Source organism: Pan troglodytes, chromosome 12 (genome assembly GCF_028858775.2).
Source record: "Pan troglodytes isolate AG18354 chromosome 12, NHGRI_mPanTro3-v2.0_pri, whole genome shotgun sequence".
Lineage (NCBI taxonomy): Eukaryota > Metazoa > Chordata > Mammalia > Primates > Hominidae > Pan > Pan troglodytes.
The window spans coordinates 22,812,627-22,829,179 of NC_072410.2; the positions used below are offsets into that span (position 1 = coordinate 22,812,627).

The following is a 16,553-nucleotide window of genomic DNA, read 5'->3' on the forward strand; positions in this document are numbered from 1 at the left end:
GAAAATTACTCACAAAAATTCAAAAATAAGCATTTATTGATCATCTACCAAATTAAACATTCGTTTTTTAACTCAGTGTTTCCCACACCTTCCTGGGAGGTGGTAATATATGTTCCATGAAAAATGCATTCCAAGGTCAAATTAGTTTGATCCACATTGGGTTAAATGAAGTTAAATCGTTTTCTTTGTTGCTGGTATTCTCAGAGTCTCTCATTGCCAGTATGCATTGTGAATCTCTAAAGATTTAAAATTTGAAAAATGTACATTTTGGGAAATGCTCATTTTAGAAAACTCACATTTTGAGAAACATTGACTTCATTTATCGAAGAGCCATTTTGCTTTCCTCTCTTCTCTAGAGACATACTTGTTCTCAATTGCACGCACCTGGGCCATGACTCTCAGGCATGTCGTTTTCCAATTCAGGGTCTCATATGTTCAGTTTTTACAACTTTGGGTTGGGCAACCTTATTATTATAGTCTTCACTCTCTGCCTCTCTGCTGCGACCATCTCTTAATTTGCCCTGCACATCCTTGAGTGATGCTTTATTTTAATGCTTTTGTTTCTGCATCTACAAAATGTTGACACAATAACACATAGGTTTTAGCAAGAAATTAAATAAAGTGACAGCCTAGCTATTACAGGAAGGTGATAATAGATAAATTTGAAATAAAGTTTCTGATTTTGGATGGTTCTCTCATGATCATCTCAATCTTTAGTAAATAATATCCCATTGTGCTAAATGACAAAATTAAAAGATGGGCTCTAGGAAAGTCAAAGAATGCACCAATAAAAAAGACTGTAGAATGATGTAAGTTGTGTCAATATGGAGAAGGGCAACTTTAGACAGTAACACTTGTCATGATGTGCCAGTCTCTTAAACATTAATTTCCCCAACTTGTGGCAACTTGTGCTTGTTATTAATTTGACTGACACCTCCTCCTCCATCTGCCGTCTTTTTTTATCAATGGTACCACTGCCCACCTAACTGCCTGGACAAGAACTTGAAGTTCATCCTCACCCCAGGTGCCTTTGCATATGCTTTGATTTGAACCCATCCCCTCTCCACTTGCCAAGCTCATCCTTTAAGATTCAGCTGAAAAGCTTGGCCAGCTCAGACACTGTCAAAATCAATTTATTTACCTAGCAAGCATTCATTGAGCACTTCGTGTGCCAGGTATTACTGCCTGGCAGTGTACAGAGCTAGTTTATTGAGAATTTCACTTCCATATCTTCACTGTGGGAAGCCACTGCTTTAGCCTACATAACCATTGCTCCTTTATTGCCACCATCTTTGCGAAGCAGGATATTCCCATCCCTGGCCAGACTCCTCTCCAAAGCTACACTGTCAAGCTGTCCCTCTGAAGTCAAACCACTTCTCTCCGATGTTCAACTATAGTCTCTGAAGCCCAGCTGCTTCTCCTCTCTCTGCTGGCTGAGCCGGAGGTTTTTATGGGCACTGGATGGTGGGCAGGGTGGACCATGGGTGGTTTTGGAAAAGGCAACATTCAATCAGGAAAACAGGGCTGTCAGTTCTCACTTTGGGCTGTGGTATCGGGCTTTTCAGCTTGAGAGTGGGGCCCTCACCAGGGACCTGCCCTCCCAGAATTTCTCTGCCTCCTGTCCCTATCATTTGTAATAAATATTTCGGACCTTTTCACCTTCACACCTAAACCTTGACATTCACAGTCCCTGAATCTATTTCTATCCTTACTTAGACTTTGGTGAGACTAGGATAAAAGGCAAAGGTGGCCAGGCATGGTGACTCATGCCTATAATCCCAGCTACTCATGGAGACTGAGGCAGGAGGATCGCTTGAGGCCAGAAGTTTGAGACCAGCCTGAGCAACATAGGGAGACTCCCATCTCTAACAAAATTTAAAGGAAATATTAGCCAGTTATGGTGGCATGGAGGCATGGAGGATCGCTTGAGCCCAAGAGCTCAAGGCTACAGTGAGCTATGATCACATCACTGCACTCCAGCCTGGGTGATGGAGCTAGGCCCAATCTCTTAAAAAAAAAATGGCTAAGGTGGAGTGAAGGGACTCTTCAATCTCATAATAATTTTCTGAAGCTACATTTTAATTGCCTCAAAAAGTTAAGGGGAGAATTTCTTCCCTTCCTCAGATACGTAATAACCAAAACTGTTTGGGTAAATGTGGATCTCAGCCTTTTGGCTACAGGCTTTTGGTTGGATAAGTATTCACAAGGCAGAGGGTGGGGGTGGGGGTGCAGAAGCAAAATAAAAAAGAAAACCTTTCCTAAGAAGGCAAGGCAACCAGACCACTAAGTAACTTACCAATTTTTTTTCTTATTTTAATTTGCCTCCATAAAAGATACTCAAATGCAATGATTTCTGTGGGAAGCCTCAGACTGAGCTGTTAGAATCCTTAATGGGGGTAAATTCTGTGACCACGGTTTCATGCTGAATGTGTCCAGTCAGAGATCCTGTGGAAATACATATTCTAGCTGGGCCTGGAAGGCTGATTTTTCACAGGCATACACTGGCAGGTGTGTCGCCTTCCATTTTGTCAATCGTAAGCCTCTCTAAGAAGCTACTTCTCAAGACCTGATAATACTTCTCGTATGGACTATGTATTAAACATCATCACTTATGTCACTAGATGATATCCCTTTGCTGCCAGACTTTTCTCCCCCTATTGTGATGAGTTGGTTTTGATGTTGCTAACCTGTTTGCTTTAATTTGGTCCTCAGGCTCTATCCCCATCAGGATAGTCTTTAGAAGCGTAATCTACTCCATTCTAACAGAGCGATTCTGTTAATAACTACAGACTTATTCACTTGTTAGACATTCCTTCAAAAACTTCACAATGGCTTCCTCCATAATGCACTGAAGGTCTGTGTTTCTCAGGCAAGTATTCTATGTGGGGGAGCACACAGACTCCGGGAATGGCTGACATGCAACACTGTTGCTGGCTTGAGGCCTCAGATTAAATAGTTTGCCCCCTGTAAACCACACTTTCTTCCCTGTAAAACGGGGATAATGACAGTGCCTACCTCATTTGGTTGTTATGTGAATCAAATGAGAGAATGTGTGCACATTGCCTGCCACTTTATTAACACTCAATACTTGTTAGCAACTATTAAGCCATAATTAACTATTGTTGAACTCTTTCATTGTTTTGCAAAGTCGGCCAAGAATAACATACCATTGTTTGCTGCTTGTATTGACTTTTCACAGGGCTTTGACTCTGGGGTCAAGACCAGGTTAGGAATTAAGCAGCATGAGGCCAATGAAGACTCCTAGTTACTGATGTTTAAATGAGCATGCTTTCAAATGCCCAACAGTGGGAATTAGCAGGAATGGTCTCCTGAAGAGTGGATAATCTCTAGACATGTAAAACAGGGACAAGTGGCTTAAAGTAGGGCTGTAACAACAAAGCCCCTGAGGGTAATCACAGGGACTTTACCAGTGCACTTTTGGCCTTACCTGTGGGTAAAAAGGGAGCTAGTAAAGGCATTAAGACAACTGGAGCAATTGTAGAAACTGAGACACATAAGCAGGGGTCTCACACATCTCTGCATGAAGGTATGCATTAAGACTATGTGTATACAAATCCAGAATTAGGGCTAGGTGTGGTGGCTCACGTCTGTAATCCCAGCACTTTGAGGGGCCGAGGTGTGCAGATCACCTGAGGTCAGGGGTTCATGACCAGCATGGCCAACATGGTGAAACCCCATCTCTGCTAAAAATACAAAAATTAGCTGGGTGTGGTGGTGCACACCTGTAATCCCAGCTACTCGGGAGGTAGGAGATTGGCTTGAACCTAGGAGGCGGAGGCTGCAGTGAGCTGGGATCACTGCACCCTAGCCTGGGCGACAGAGCAAGACTCTGTCTCAAAAAAAAAAAAAAAAAAAGTCAGAATTTTCCTTAGTTGGAATTTGTTATTGATCCAAGAATGCAAGGAAGTATTCCAAAGGGCTGAGTTCTACAGCATAAACAGTGCTAAGATTTGGGCATAGGAAAGTTATGAAGCAGGTATTCCCAGGGGCCAAAAATGATGACCTAAGAGTTCCTTCCTGAAATACAATGACCAGAAAAAAAAAATCCCATCATTATAACCATTTTCAATCTAAAATACTTATCCTTGGTAAATGTTACATTTAAATGGCTCATATCAAATAAGAATAGATGCTATTTGATGAGTGCTTACACTAGATGCTGACACTGTAATATAACTTTGCAATGTTATTTCATTGATTTATCAACAATGGAGCTATAACCATCAGCTCCCTTTACCAGTCAGGGAAGTGGTAATTAGAAAGTTTAAGTAAGCTGCCTAAAATTGCACTGCTTCTAGGAGCATAACAAGGATTAGAACCAGATTTGCTCACTCTAAATCTTGTGCTCTTAGCCCATTCACAGGATAGTTTGCAGGCATCCTGTGAAAGTCAGTGGAAGAGCAAGTTACTCAAATCCAAATAAAACTTTATTTGGATAAATGTGCATATAAATGCAATATATGCATTTATTTAGTTCATCTAAAAGAAGTTTTCAAATAATTAGGATATGAGGGCATTAAGGATCTAACAACTGAGTAAAGAATTACAGCACCCTGCTCCAGAAAATATAGAAATCAAAGGAAGTAAATGTGGTGTTTAGGATCACTTTTCCCCTGGTGGCCTTCCCTGGTTTTGGAGGTGGTGGAAGAGAGGCAAACTATGCTCTTGACAGTCTTCTGGAGCTCAGGTGAGGCAATGAAGTGAGGGTCCAACGGGGAAAACTCGAGCACAGTGAATCTCTATCATTTGGGTTGGAATACTGAAAGCATACACTAGAAGAAATGAGGTCTTGAAAGTATACATGTCCCTAAAGGGATTGCAGTATATTTTAAAATCCCCTGAACTTGTGAAATTATGTAAAGATAATCTTGAATTGCTAATGCCCCCAAGTACTTGGCAGAATTGGACATGCTCTCTGGAGAAAAATAATATCACCCTAGGTCTCAAATGTTTTTGCATATTACTGTTTTTCAAATACAATGTTGATCACATAATTCGAAATAACTAGCTACAAGGAGATTAATGAAATGTTGTCAGCAGAAACAACAGATAGGAGAAATAGACACCTATGCGCTCCACGTAAAAGAGTCAGTAGACCCAAACTTTAAGATAACTAGGCTTACAATCTCCAAAAGGCAAAAAGATAAGGTTGAGAATTTGGCAGAGGCCTAGAAACAATAAAAAATAACCAAGTGGAAATTCTAGAATCAAAAAATCGTGATACCCCAAATTAAGAACTCAGTGGATGGGTTTAACAAGAGATGACATAAAGCTGAAGAAGAAACTAGTTGACTGGAAGACACATTAGAATAAAATATTCAGAAAGAAGCTTTCAAAAGACAAAAATGTAAAATTTCACAAGAGAAAGTAAAAGATAGAAAGACAGCTAAAAATTCTAGCATGCATAAAATTGAAGTCTCAGAAGAAGAGGAAAGAGAATGAATGGGCCAAAATAAATAATTAAAGAGATAATGGCTAAGAACTTCCCAAACTGATGAAGCTATCAAACTTAGATAAGAAGCCCTATGAATTCCAAATAAGATGAATAAAATGAAATCCACACCTAGGCACATTATGGTAAAACTGCTGATAATCAAGGACAAAAAGAAAATCTTAAAAGCAGACAGAGGAAAAAGGGGTTTTATTTTCATCGGAACAACAGTAAAGTTGACAGCACTCAAAGTACTTAAGGAAAAGAACTGTTAATCTGTCATTTTAAACCTGGCAAAAATACTCTTCAATTATAAATGTAAAATTGATATTTCCAGACTGAAAGAAACAAAGAAAAATTGATGTTCCCGTACTAAAAGAAACAGAGAATTGTTCACCAGTGGAAACACAGGAAATACTGGTATTCTTTAAGGAGAAGAAAAATTATCCTAAATGGAAGACCAGAGACGCAGGAATGAATGAAGGGCAAGCAAAATGCTAATGAAAATTAACTATATAAAATAATAATGTCTTTGGGGGTTTAATATATAGAAAATTAAGTACATGACAACAATGATACACAAATATAGAGAAGAGTAAATGGATTTAAAAAGTTCTAAGGTCCTTGAATTTTCCTGGAAGAAAATAAAAATAACAATTAATATTGGACTTTGATAAGTCAAGAATTCATGTTTTACTTTCAAGTTCAACAGTAAAGAATAGTAAACAAAGCCAAGTATGTTCCAAGGTAATAGAGAAGGAACATAGGACAATAAAAGTATACTCAAATAATCCAAATGAGGACAGCACAAAAATAGACAAAGGAACAGAACAATCAGAACAAATAGCTCCTTGCAAATGGTAGACTAACAGACCAATATAAATGTAATTACATTAACTGTAAATAGATTAATTTCTTTAATTAAAAGGCAAAGTTTGTCAGGCTGAGTTAAAAAAAAAAGCAAACATAGAGCTATATGTTGTTTACAAATGACACATATAAAACATAAGGATATAGAAAGGCAAAAAGTAGAAGTATGGAAAGATACTTTTCCTACAAACATAAACCCAAGGAAAGCTGATGCAGTTATATCTGTATGAGATATGTAGATTTTTAAGGCAAAAATCATCATTAGAGATTAGGAGAGACCACTCATCATTGTTAACAGGGCCAGTTCAACAGGATGGTGTAACTATTCTAAATCTTAGGCACATAATAGCATGATTTCAAATATGTAAAGAATAACTTGAAAAAAATTATAAGAAGAAATTTTAAAAACCTTCAATTATAGAGGAAAATGTTGACAAACATCTCATAGGAACAACAATAAAATTGACAGCACTCAAAGTACTTAAGGAAAAGAACTGTTTATCTGTCATTTTAAACCTGGCAAAAATACCCTTCAATTATAAACATAAAATTGATATTTCCAGACTGAAAGAAACAAAAGAAAAGTTGATATTCCCATACTAAAAGACACAGAGAATTTTTCACCAGTGGAAACATAGGAAATACTGGTATTTTGACAAACCTCTTAGATAAGATAGACATAATACATCAGACATCATATCAGTAAGAATGGAAAGATCTGAAAAAAATGAGCTGAAAATATAATGGATGAACAAATAAGGAATACCATACCAACAATAGCAGGATACACTTATTTTTATTTTTATTTTTTGAGACAGAGTCTCCCTCTGTCACCCAGGCTGGAGTACAGTGCATGATCTCAACCCACTGGAGCCTCCACCTCCTGGGTTCAAGAGATTCTCCTGCCTCAGCCTCCCAAGTACCTAGTAGCTGGAATTACAGGTGCCTATCACCATGCCCAGCTATTTTTTCTATTTTTAGTAGAAACGAGGTTTCACCATGTTGGCCAAACTGGTCTGGAACTCCTGCCTCAAAGTGATCTGCCCGCCTCAGCCTCCCAAAATGCTGGGATTACAGGTGTGAGCCACCACTCCTGGCTGGTATACACATATTTTTAAGCATGCATGGAAACTTACAAAATTAGCTATCGGTGGGATCACAGAGCAAATCTCAACAAGTCTTAAAGTATCCAAATGATAGATAAAGAGTCTGCTCTGTGATTACAATGCAATTGAGCTATGAGCCAATTTTAGGAAGATCACCAGGAAATCCCACATGTTAATTTTGTACAACCATTTCCTCCTCCTCTCAGTTTCCCTAAGATTCATCTTGATCATCACCTTGCATAACAAACAAAAGTCTTTTTGAGGACTCTCTCATAGAAAGGGGAGAAAAAAATTGAAATACATACCTATAATTTGACATTTCCACCCCAATCACGTACTTACGGCTGTGCATGGCTTGATTTGTCTTCCTGTGTGTATATTATCAATACGATCAGAAACTAAAAGAAGCTTTTCATTTTGGAATGAACTCAACACGGGGGCTTGCATGATGTTATGAGTTCAGTGTTGAGCTCTCAATGTGTTGCTCAACTAGTCCTTGTGACTCCAGGCTCCAGGGAGCCAGCACCCACGCATTCTGTTAGTGAAAGGATGCCTGATGGTGCAAAAATGCAGGGCTGGCCAGGCGCGGTGGCTCACACCTGTAATCCCAACACTTTGGGAGGCCAAGGTGGGCGGATCACTTGAGGTCAGGAGTTCGAGACCAGCCTGGCCAACATGGTGAAACCCTGTTTCTACTAAAAATATCAAAATTAGCCAGGCATGGTGGCAGGCCCCTGTAATCCCAGCTACTCGGGAGGCTGAGGTAGGAGACTCCCTTGAACTTGGGAGGCAGAGGTTGCAGTGAGCTGAGATCACACCACCGCACTCTAGCCTGGGTGGCAGAGCGAGACTCTGTCTCAGAAAAACACAGTGCAGGGCTGGCTTCATGAGCCTGTGACCTGTGCAGTCACACAGGGCCGTACCCTTAGAAGGGTGCTATCTTTGTCTAAAGCTCTGCTGTCAACATTTTGAATTCTTAATAATTGATGAACAAGGCACTTCACATTTTCACTGTGCTCTGGGCCAGCTCTGTGCAGAGGGAAGGGGTTTCCAGACTTGCTGGATTTTACAACTAAGAAAAGAAAAACCCCTGGGCTGAATCCTCTGTGAAATACTTTCTCTGGCTTCTCAGAAGACATTTCCTCTTTTCAACTCTCAGTTGTTCCCCTGGGTTTGGCAGCTGGGTGTTCACTAGCTGCTTTACTGAATCTCTGATCTTGGTTTCCTGCTTACTTGAAAATGTTTTTACAACATCAATACAGGCCTCTTCACCATCTGGCCCCAATCTCTTGCCCTGGCCTTGGCTCCTTTTCCATCTCCCTTCATTCTGCTTCTTCCCCCAACCCCCATTTGACCTACTGACTTCTACAACCCCCCACCTCAAGGCAACACTTTGACCACATAGAACCTTCTCTGCTAGGGGAACATGGCACGCTTCTTCTGGCCTCTGTGCTCTATTCTGTGGTTTTCCCTCTGCCTGGAATGCTCTTCCATCACTGCCACCTCACTCTCACTTTGACTTTCATTCCGTTAGACCCAACCCAATGTTAGGGGCTGTATTAAGCCCTTTAGGAGTGCCTTGGTCATCATCCACTTTCTTTTGCTCCTTTAGCTCCACAGACATGCTTCTGTCATAGCAGGTAATACGTTATAGTACACGGCATTTGTTCTATTCCATTCTCCCCTATTCACTTAGTCTTGATAATTCAGTTCTTGACTTGGAATGCAAATCAGTCGTTCTTTCTGGAAAGATCTCCCTGAGTACCTGCACTTCTCTCATCATAGCACTAAGCATATTAAAACAACATTGTATATGGACTGTTTCATGAGACCATGTCTGTTTCACTTTGGCAATAACCTCAGTACCTAGCATAGTTCTAAGCACCTAACTGAATCAAGAAGTATTTGTTCAATTCAAGGATGAGTAAGTGCATTAAGATGTGTGTGCATTATCTTCTAGACAGTGGGCTTTTTGGCCTTTCAAACTTCTCTTTCTCATCTTCTTTCTTAGCTCACTGCTTGGCATGTAATAGGTGTTCAATAATGTTTGTTCAGTAAATCGATATCTGAAATGACTTATGTGATCATTGAGATTATCCTCTTGAGGCCTGACCCCAGGACCCTGGTTTGGGAATGTATCCCCAATGACTTCAGCCCTGACTTGAGGTTGCATTCTTCAAGGGAAGATGACAGAGATGACAGCATGGGGATTTGGGCTGACACTCAGTCAAGTCCAAGAGGATGAATTTCCCTTTATGTTGTAATAAACCTCATATTGTTGTCTAGAGAGTGACAGAAAGCAATGCTAAATTCATAAAATTGTAACTGTCTGTGCCAAGTATATGGAATTATAATAAGCATCACAGGTGAGTAGGAGCTTTGGAAAAACACTGGGAGCCATCCCTGGAAAGAGTTGCTCTCATTATAGATAGTGGTGGAGCAGGGCAGGCCCTCGGGCCTGTAGCTCTAATCAGAGCCCCTTCCTTCACTCACTTTCTTCCTCTCACGACCTTGGGCTCCTGCTTTCTACCTCCCATTGTGCAGCTTCTTTCTTTTTTTCTTCCATTGGAGACAGGGTCTCACTCTTTCACCTAGGATGGAGTGCAGCAGTGTGATCACAGCTCACTGCAGCCTTGACTTTGGAGCTCAAGTGATCCTCCCACCTCAGCCTCTTGAGTAGCTGGGACTACAAGTGTGTGCCACCATGGCCAGCTAATTTTTAATTTTTTGTAGGGACAGGGTCTCACCATGTCACCCAGGCTTGTCTTGAACTCCTGGCTTAAGTGATCCTCCAGCCTCAGCCTCTCAAAGTACTGGGATTACAGGCATGAGCCACCATGCCTGGCCCAGCCTCTTCCCTGAGAACTAACAGGTAGGTATCTTTCTTTTCCAGGGGTTTCCTGCCTCCTATCTTGTTGTGGGCATTTTCCTTCTTGTGGCCAGCTCTAGCTTCTTTATGAAGCTCCCTTCTTCCAAGAAACCAACTACAAATTAGAAGAAGGTGGGGTTTCTGTCATCTCCATGGCCATGTGCTCCTCTTAAGAGACTGACTCGCCCTCTCTGTATGGTATTCCACTGAGCAAAGACTTCTTTCTTTGCTCTTTCACTTACCAAAGTGCTGAGGAAATACTTGAGCCCGTAAGTCTCAATATATGGAGGACCAATAGAAGAAGTTCAGCAAAGCTGAGCTCTAATTGCATGCTTACTGCGAGCCTGTGATATGTTAAGAAGGTACAGGGAAATCAATTTGGGATCCATGAATATAAGGAAGAATGTTGTTCCAGCTAGAGCTGAGCCCTTGAAAAGTAAAACAGGGAGGCTCTTCAGAGAGCGCACTCCCCACCACTGGAAACATTCATGTGGAGACTGCCCATAGCAGGGTTGATATGGAGGGAACTGCTGCAATGGGTAGCAGGTTAGCTAGAGAGAGACTTGATGGCTTCTCCCAACTTTCAAGCTTCTGCGATCTTATTATAGGGTTCTAACCCTGTAATGCAGTTTATATTTCAACATACTGTACTTAATTAGTTGTTTTCCTAAACTTCTTCTGAAGTAAATCAGCTTCATACAGTGATAATTAGTTTATTGGTAGAAACAATGACAAACTCTGAAACATACATATTTTTGTGTATGTGGCAAGGACACAAGAAAGGCTGACTATTATTATTCCTACACTGTTTTTCGTAAATGCCATCTGTTGGTATCCCTGTGAGGATGTCACAGCAACTTAACCAGGTTAACAAATAACATGAAAATAAAGAAACAAATAATATGGAATATTCAAAAAATGCTGGAGCCAGATTAATCAGTCTTCAGACAATTGAGCATGAGTTTCTTATTAATTAACTTGCTTACAATTGGAGTGAACTCAGAAGTAGTGAAGATTACATGTAAGGAAGTAATCACAGGTTTTTGTAAATCACACTTAATTCTTTGGCAGTGCTGCCCCCATTGGGGCATATAGGCTGGGATATCTGGTAGACCTGACTATACACGGCAATGTGCGGGGCACATTTAAGGGACTGTGACTTCTCTAATGGGTTAGCTGCAATATTCAAAACACCGCTAGAGTGGCTTAGCCACATAGGGTCTTATTTTGTTCCTAAAAGTCCAGATCTGGGTAGGATGGTCCAAAGATGGTAGGGTTATATGAAGCAGTCATCAAGGACCTAGCCTCCTTTTAACTTCAGACCTGCCAACTTTAGTCTGTGGCTTTTGCTCCTAAAATTGATGATGGCTTCTCCACCTTTCTGGACAGGAAGAAGAAAGTGACCTAGAGGAAGGGGTGGTGTCTACTGCAGGGAAGCAAAACATTCTGAGAAATCCTGACTGACATAAACAGGTGTCTTATTGGCCAGAACTAAGTCATATGCCCAGTTCTTGCAATAAGAGAGACTAGAAAATACAGTTATGTGAGCTGGGCTTGTGACTTCCCCAAACCAGACTCAGGTTTTGCTATCAAGGACAAGTGCAGATGGATGTTGGGTGGGCAGCCAGCCGTGTCTGCTGCATGAACTTGTTTATCTTAAGCTCCTGAAGAGGTGAACTCTGCTCTCTGTTTCTTCTTGTTTGGGACTTGGGGACCCCCAGCAGGACTCTGAGCAGTGGGAGATGCCTGTACCTGAAGGACCTTGTGGGGATCTTCTGCTGCCCTTTCTCCACCAATGTTTTACCCATTAAGATGCAATTTTGGAATGTCACCATTTTCAGGCTGTAAGCCATAACTGCTGCATTTGCAGCTTCGGTTTCCTCCGAGGGCTCCATGGGGACTACCAATCCATGCTTGATTACTCTCTGGTGCCCCAGAGAAAAGAGCCTGACACCCACAGTTGTGTTGTGACTTCTTCCCCATGCTTCCGCCAGACCTAAGCTAAGTGTCCTCTTCCTGAACACATTCCTCTTGCCGTCTGCTAATACTTCACAGATAGCACAGCACTCCTGTTTGAAGCAGACCAACACCTTGAGATTTGTTTAAGCCAAGAAGGAGGTCCTACCTTTAAACAAGAAAAGGTTTATGACTCTCTTGACATACTCCAGGGATTCCTGTCTGGCAGTGCTCAGGAAGAACAACTGAAAAAAACAGACCTCTAACATTTCAGAACTGTCAGAGACAAAAACTGACAGAGACAAAGAACACCCAATCCAGCCTTCTCATGTTGCAAAGGAAGACGCTGAGGCTAGAGACAAGGAGCGCCTCACTCCAGGGGCGGTTATGGCAGAACTCAAGGGGCAAAACTGGGTGGGAGGAGAATTGCAGAGAGGGGTAGAGGGCTCTCTCTCGCCTTCCGACTGGGACTGTATTACTTTCATTATTTCAGTGCCTGTGAGCATGAGAATGCGCCAATGCTATAGATAATTAAGGCAAAAGTTGTGGGAGGTGGAGTATGGTATCACAGCTACCAGTAATACCATACCAATTCCTGATCTGCCATGCTTGGGTTTGTGACACTTACCTGTTCCTTAGCATACTCACCTGCAAAATAAAAACAATGGCAACATACCTCATGTGCTTTTGGGAGGACTAAATGGAGTTGATACTTTAGAACAGCACCCAGTTGATAGTAATATAGACATGTTTGCTAATGATACGATTAGTTATGTCCTATTCTCAACAGATTCAGAGTCCTTGAAACTTGCATGAATGGCCAGGGCACATCTTGAAGAAGCATGACAAAGAACCTGTGGGGATATTAAGATTTAAGTCAGGATGATTGGTTCTTGCTACCAGCATCAAAGGATCTTCTCATATCACAAAATAATGAGATTAACCCCCAACATTGGTCAGCATGGCATAAAATACATGATCTGTGATAGGAGATGCTTTTCTGATCCGCTTTTATGAAAAGTAAATGTCCTTCCTGCCTGCATTTTCAACTTTAGTATGTGTGCCTGCCTTTTTCTTTTTAAAATGTGGTAAGCTTCACCCACCAGCCTTTAGTACCGGCTGTATAAGGAGCAACTAACACCAAGACATACATGCTTATACCCCATCCACTTTATTTTAAAGCACTCTTCAATTTGTCAATACTTTAATTCTCTAAGCAGTGTTATAGTGGCTGACCACTTTTGAAATTATCTTTGTTTTGTTTGGTACTTGAAGGGCATGAAAAACTTCCCTCCACTTCCTTCCCCTCTCCCGGGGCTCATTTTCCCCTCTCTTTTCTCTGCCCTGCTTGCCCTCTGACCCTGCCGAGCTCTGCTGTTTCCACAGACTTCTGAATCTAATTAATGTCATAGTGACTATATAAGTGAATTATGTAGGCAGGAGGATGCGGGAAACTTTGGGGAAGGTGCATTCCTTAGGGAAAAACCTGGTTTTGTTAAAAAAAAAAAAAAAAAAAAAGGAAAGAAATGCACATTCCCAGGAACACTCATTCCCAGGGGGTAGAATGTCAGTGAAGCATAAAACCTCAGCAACTACTTACATTCAATAAATATCTGTTGTCTGATGAGCAGACGGAACCCTAGGAGCAGCTCTTTTGACATCTGGGCAATAATCAGCTATTATGGAAGCTGGCTGCAGGGACAGATAGTCCAAATATGTTGCCTTCTAAAACAGTTCTCAGCCCTCGACCGGGGTATTGGCCCCCTTTCTACCCTCCCTCCTTTTCCCAGCCAGTTCACAACCATTTGCAGGGAGTATGTCCTTAGATGATCTCTGAAATGACCCTGGCTTCTAGGGCCCCAGAAAGGTCTCCAACTCCCTAGGACAGCGGACAGGCTGGGGGGAGGGGCACAAGTACTGAAGTTCTTCGCCAGAGGATACTGTCAGAGAGCCCAAGGCGGAGATGGTCCCTATGCCCCATGTTTCCATGGAAACATAGGAGGAGTGATGACAGCCAGCACAGCCACACCATCTGCTCGGGACCTGGTGAATGATGAAAAAATACAGAAAGAAAGGCACCTCGAATCCTAGGTTAGAACCACTCAGAGATACCTGTGGAGAGAGAGGGAAAGGCCTGAAGACACAAGAACTCCTGGGTGAATCTAAAATCTACACTGTCCTGGGGTTCAACATATTAGCATGTAATTTGCAAGGAGAAAGCCTAGAAGGTTTATCCTGCAATCCCTGGATACAGTTACAAACACCCAAGAAGCCTCTGGAAGGAGAAGCAGATGGAGTCATGCGTCTGCAGCTTTGCTGGAACAGGAGAGAGTAGTGTCCTTAGGGACAAAGCTGGAGGAGATGCTGTAGGGGCTGAGGCAGCTTGATGATGCTCCTATCACCTTCCAGCAGTACCACCTGCAGAGCCAGCTTTTGGCCAGACATATTTTTCTAGGGGAATGGTGGGATTATAAAGAGAGAAAAAAAATCCCACTTGGTTACAAAAACGACCTCTGAGTTGCAGCTGCGTCTTCAGGATAAGGCATGAATTAAAGCCATGAAAGGCTTCTCTTCTATCAAATCATATCTGAAGGGAGATCTTAGATGCTATAGGTTTGCTTCTGGATTTATTTAGGAGGCTTCCAGCACTAGGTTGGCAGAATGTGAGTAGGGCCCCAGACTGAGCAGGATTCATTTGTTAGTCCCTTTCTTTGGTACATTTAGTCTACACCAACCAACCAGCCTGACCCGGGAAGCCAAGCAGCTCCTCTCATTTAGCAGCTTCCCCCAGCAGCCCTCCCCGTAGCTGGGTGGTTTGATTCAGCTCCCAGGGGTGTTGCTTGCATCCATGTGGGGAGAAAAGACCCTCAGGTCACAAGCACTATAGGATGAGCAAAAGCTAAGGCAGCTTCATAGAAAACATCACTCTAAAATTTTTATTTTTTGTGAGTCTCTCTTTTACATAAAGAAGTTCCCTTTTAGTTCTGACATTCTAATCCCCAAAAGTCCAAACCCCTTTTTTGCTTTGTATTAAGGAGTTAAAATTTTGACAACTAGATTAAGTGCTTGTTTTGGTTTGCATACCCAGAGGCTGGAGGATAATAGGAACATCTTCATAAACCAGATAAATAATAAAGATCTCCCATAAAGGCTCTCACTAACTGTTCTACATTTTACTTGTAAAAACTATTTTGAATTTATCTCCATGACAGCTTAGTAAAAAACAGGATCTGCAACTATTATTTGGGTTTCCTCAAAAGTCCTCATTCTCCAAGACACTATTACATGAAAACATAACACTGGAAATAATCAATCCAACTATCCCCATGTTAGAGGCCCCAAACAGAAAATCATGGCTATTCCTAAAGAAACATTTTTAAATACCCGCCTTGCAATTGCTTTAGGTGCACACACTCTCATATATTAACACAAGGCACCAGAGTTTAAATTCAAACGTAAATCTGCCCGTTACTACATGGCTTTTTGGGAGAGGCCTTTCATGAGTAAACCCCTCAACCAGCTCTGTACCATCCCAGGGCCTTCCCTCTTTCCTTTTCTGGGATCATCTATTTATCTTCAGCCTCCATGGTGAGGGCAAATCTGTATCTGAGCTCCAAGCCCAGCATGGGACTCGCAGTAAACACGGTTATGTTTGTCCTTCAGCGGCCCTCCTTTGTATAAACAGATGTGGTGGGAAGGGAAGGAAAGCCAGATCCCGGTGAGGGCCGGGAGGTCTCCTTTCTGAAGAAGCTTCCCAGCTGCAGCCAGGAGCACGGGAACAGGACACATTTCTTGTTCAGGCCTCAGAACTTGCAGTTCTTCCAGACAGGGGCTGTTCCTGCTCCCTCCTCCACCCTCCACCCCCAGCCTTTGTTCCTGGGAATGCTGTCTCAATGTCTCCATCTCACTTTCGCCAAAGCAAACATTTCCAACAAGGCGTATGCTAAGGGGATATTAGAAAGACAGATTTTCTTTTCTTTTTTTTCCTTTTTCCAAATACACTGTGCATTGGGATTTCGGCAGCCAGCCCTTCACACCTGTACTTTTTCCTATATTCATATTCTCTATGTTTTTACCTAACCTTCTTGCTACTTGCTACCTTCAGCTAATGAGAGGGGTTTTTGAGGGCTGAGAGTTATCAGCTTGTAAAATAACAATTCCATTTTCTCAGACTATGTTGATGCCAACTCTGCCTTAATTTAGCGTTTTACATTTTGCACATTAGTTATGGATGCTAATGAAGAAAGGATTGATTCAGAGCTGGGGGAAGAAGGGAGCCAGGCTGAGCATTCTGAAATCC

The 16,553-nt window shown here is 41.8% G+C and overlaps 1 protein-coding gene across 12 annotated transcripts in view; it reads left to right on the forward strand.

Moving 5' to 3' along the window:
- The window catches only part of AFF3 (ALF transcription elongation factor 3), a 597,234-nt gene that overhangs the window by 19,760 nt on the left and 560,921 nt on the right, over positions 1-16,553 (forward strand). For 2 of the 12 annotated variants that reach the window (XM_054678053.2, XM_054678054.2), the window contains one exon: positions 10,162-10,300. The exons of the other annotated variants lie outside the window; for them this stretch is intronic. The gene's annotated coding sequence lies outside the window, so the exon portion shown is untranslated. The remainder of the gene's footprint in view (positions 1-10,161; positions 10,301-16,553) is intronic. 12 annotated transcript variants of the gene reach the window in all.